A 4,116-nucleotide genomic window follows, 5' to 3' on the forward strand; every position below is an offset into this window, starting at 1 on the left:
CATTATCTCTTGTCATAGCTTGGCCCTTGAGATCAATTTTGTCAGAGATTTAGGACTGCAACCCCTGATTTTTTTAATTGATGTGCTTGGTTTATTTTTCACCAGCATTTAATTCTCAGCCTATTTTAGTCTGTGAGCTTGAGATGTGTCTCTTATAGACAACATATTAATGGATTATGTTTTCTAAGCTAGTCTGATAGTCTGTCTTTTAATGGTTGAATTCAGGCCGTTGATATTCAGAGTTATTACACCCATCTGTGGATTCTTTGTTGTCATCACATAACTTTTGTGTTAGGTGTTTTCCTACCTGCCTTCTTACCATTGTGTTTTAAGCTTGTAGTGGGTTCATTTTTGCCTTCTTCTCATCATTAAACCAGTGTTATTGTTTGGGATGGTTTTTGTGTGTTGAATTCTGGGTGGAGTTACTTTATCTGGTGGTCTCCCATTTGTGCTCAGTGAATGCTGTTCTTCTGACCACAATGAGTTGGCAAGAGTTTTTTTGTAGAGCTGGGTTTCTTTTAACATACTTTTTGAGTATTTCCTTGCTCAGGAAGACGTTACTTCTCTGTCTATGTTGATAGATTTTTTTGTGTGGCAGAATTTATATTTTCTACACAGGATATGTACTCTGTAATAATAATTTCTTCATCTTCCAGATTTGAGTCAAGATAATCTTCTTCATGTTCTTGAATATCTTCCAATATTTCATTGATTGTGTCGGTCTCCATGTCTTTGACTCTTGAGGCACTAGAATACCTACAGACCCAGAAGGCGATGTAGATGGTGTCGAGGAGGAATCTTCTGCTGAGAGCTGCAAGTCCACAGGAAGAGCGCCTCTGCTGTGTGCCAGGGTCTGTGCTACCAGCTGCACATTTCCCCTGAACACTCTCAGTGCTGCTTCAGCAACCACAGCATCAAAGCCCATGTACACCAGTTGGTTAATGCTTTCCTCAGAAGGACTTTCCTGGGGGCTGTTGGTTTCAGGATCTGAATCCTTTAACTAACCACATGTGGGGACTACTGACAGGAATCTTGAGGGCTCTATCCATGTCCCCGCTAGTCTGGTGAAGGGCCTGCTTAGCCACCTGTATGGAGTAGCCCAAGTCTTTCAAAGAGCTAATATCTTCCAATCGGCTTCTTCTCTCTTTTTTATTTCCTTACCTGGTCCAATTCCTCTCTGCAGTAGATGATGTGAGTAGCTGCGTGATCCATGTTACCATAACATGCTCTCAGGCCCAACTGGGCTTCCTGAGCTGTAAATCCCAGCTGCAGCAAGTTATGAGCTTTTGATGGGTCAATGTAGCACTCTTTGAAGAGCTGATATGCCTTGTTGAGATCCTGGCTAGCCTCTTTATCATTTCTACTGTGATAGTTTTAGATACCCTGAAGCAAGTACAGTCTTAAGAACAATACTTTCTCATTGTCACAATTTCCTTTTATATGGATCAGTCTCTGATAATTTTCTCTATAGCAATTTGTAAAGTACTTCTGGGCCAAGTTTAATTTTTTTCTCTCTGCATAATCAAGGCACTCCAGTTGCCCCAGATGGAAGTAGCACCTATCCAGCTGGAACACTTCATGTGCTCTATGGTGTCCAGGAGTTCTCTGTAGTACTCACAGAAATACTTGTTAGTATCCAACAGACATGGCAATGCTATTCCATATAGCGTATATGGTAGTGGTGGGTTAGAGTATTCTTGGGTTGGCATTGTTCTCTTTAAACTTTCAGAAGATGTTACTCCACTCTCTCCTCTGCTTCATATTATCTACTGAGAGTTGTGACCATATTCTTGTCTGATTACTTTTATAGGTGACTGCTTTTTTCCCCCTAGCTGCTTTTATGATTTTTCTCCATTTTCTCAAAGACGGATAACTTGGCGAATTCTTCTTGAGGTTCAGTTCAGTTGGTGTCCTCTCTGCTTCCTTAATGGTTGCCCAATTCTTATTCATTAAGCTGAGGAAGTTTTCTTCCAGGAATTCCCTAGCTATTTTTGCAGTTGACTTCTTCGTTGTGTCCTGTTCTGGTAGCCCAATTATTCTAATGTTGTTCCTCTTCAAAGCATCGGACATTGTTCTCAAGTTTACTTCAGCTTCTTTGATTATCTTGTTTGACTGTCCTTCTCATTTGTTTAAATCTGCCTGGTTATCCTGACGCTGCTCGTACTATTCTCCGCTTCTTCTAGTCTGTTGGTAAGGTCTATTAACTTGGTATTTGCTTCTGTTATCTGTCTTTTAACTCTTGTATTTACCTTTTGTGCGTGGCCTTTATTTCCTCTATCATTTCATCCTTTTTCTGTATTGCTTCCCTCATATCTTGTGTAACTGCAAGCAGCATTCAGAATATTTCTTTCTGTACCAGATCGATGTCTGCTTATTTTATGAACACCTTTAGGTTCAGGACTTCCTCTACCATTGTTATTTGTTTCTCCTGCTTTTTCTTTGAGTTGCTGAGGGAGGTTGCTATTTGTGTGTCATTTTGGAGACGCTTGGCTCCATTTTCCTGGGAGTCAGAGTCCTGGGATTTCTCTAGGAGGTTGCTAAGTGTGCTTCTACTGACTACCTGTAGCCAACAGTGCTGGGGGATCAGGCTGCTACTTTATCCCACTGGGATTTCACTCCCTCCCCATACACTCGTTGTTTCCTTTTTTGGAGGACAGGTTGAATGGCCCTCTCAGGGGACATGGGCTGGGAAGTTGTGGGCTGCAAGGGTGGCACTGTGTAGACCAAACAGGTGAGGAGCTACAGCAGATAGATGCTGGGAGTGGGTGTTGGGCACAGTGGGGGGAAATGCTATTAATATTTTTCTATGCCCTGGGATGGTCCCTTAGAATTACATCCCTGCAGGTCTGCCACTCCTCCCTCCCAACTCCCTCTGAAGGTAGCTCCTCAATCCACAGACTCTTGGAATCTTCACTTAGCAGGCAGAATGCTGGGGAGAAATGACCAACGGGATTTTAATTGGCAGATGTTTCTTCTTTCTAATTTTAATAAATTTGTGTCTACTTATCATTATGCTGAAAACCCCATGTTCTGGAAGTGTAGGAAATCCCTCTTAGTGACTTTTTTGTGCTGTTCTTCATGGAGTCCCCTTTGTGTGTGCCACTCAGTTGCCAACTTACCCTGAAGTCTGTAAGCACTTTTCTAAGTGCTGTGATAGAGAGTAATGCTGACTAACTCCATAATGTCCTAATGTTTATAGTCTAGTAAAATGTGATGTTCACAGATGGTGAATGGAACGGAATATAGCAAGTTAGGGGCATGCATCATATTAAAGGCAGTCAAATGATACATACTATATTTGAACAGGATGTTAAATAATACAAGGAAGTGAACTGTGCAAGAAAGCGAATTATGTAGTCAAAGACATTTCATGCAAACAGTCTATATGGACAAAGCCCAGTGTCATTGGATTGAGTCCTACTTATGTTGTCACTAGGGGCCATTGACTTGTTTACAACATATAGTGACCCTGTGAACAATCTTCACAACTTTTTTTGTTTAGGTTAATTGTTGTAGCCATTGTGTCAATCCATCCTACTGAGGGCCTCCTTCTCCTCATAGTGTCCTATTCTCACAGACCCTACATAGGGGTTCTGAGATTCTGAATTTTTTAAAATCATTTTATTAGGGGCTCATACAACTCTCATCACAATCCACACATACATCAATTGTGTAAAGCGCATTTGTACGTTCATTGCCCTCATCATTCTCAAAACATTTCCTCTCCACTCAAGCCCCCGGCACCAGGTCCTCATTTTCCCCTCCCTCCCCGCTCCCCCCGCCCCCATGTGCCCTTGATAATTTATAAATTGTTATTTTTTCATATCTTGCCCTGTCCGATGTCTTCCTCCACCAACTTCTCGGTTTTACCTCCCCCAGGGAGGAGGTCACATATAGTTCCCTGTAATCGGTTCCCTATAGAGTGGGTAGGAAAGAGATTTTAAATTTTTATGGGAGCAGACAGCCTCATCTTTCTGCTGCAGCTGGTCCCATAGAACTATGTCCCTGAAGCTTGGCCAGTTAACCACCCCTGGCTAGCTCCTGGACCAGGAAAAATCAGTTGGGAGTTTGGGGAATCTGCCCCCTGAAGGCTGGTTAGTGTCAATGGCTGATGAA

General features: G+C 42.2%; 1 pseudogene; it reads right to left on the reverse strand.

Moving 5' to 3' along the window:
• Nucleotides 1-569: 569 nt before the first annotated feature.
• Nucleotides 570-1,709, reverse strand: LOC101639237 (annotated as a pseudogene).
• Between the last annotated feature and the right edge of the window lie 2,407 nt (nt 1,710-4,116).

The sequence above is a fragment of the Echinops telfairi genome, unplaced genomic scaffold, assembly GCF_000313985.2.
Source record: "Echinops telfairi isolate 266 unplaced genomic scaffold, ASM31398v2 ScPeMD7_3509;HRSCAF=4178, whole genome shotgun sequence".
NCBI classification, from domain to species: Eukaryota; Metazoa; Chordata; class Mammalia; order Afrosoricida; family Tenrecidae; genus Echinops; species Echinops telfairi.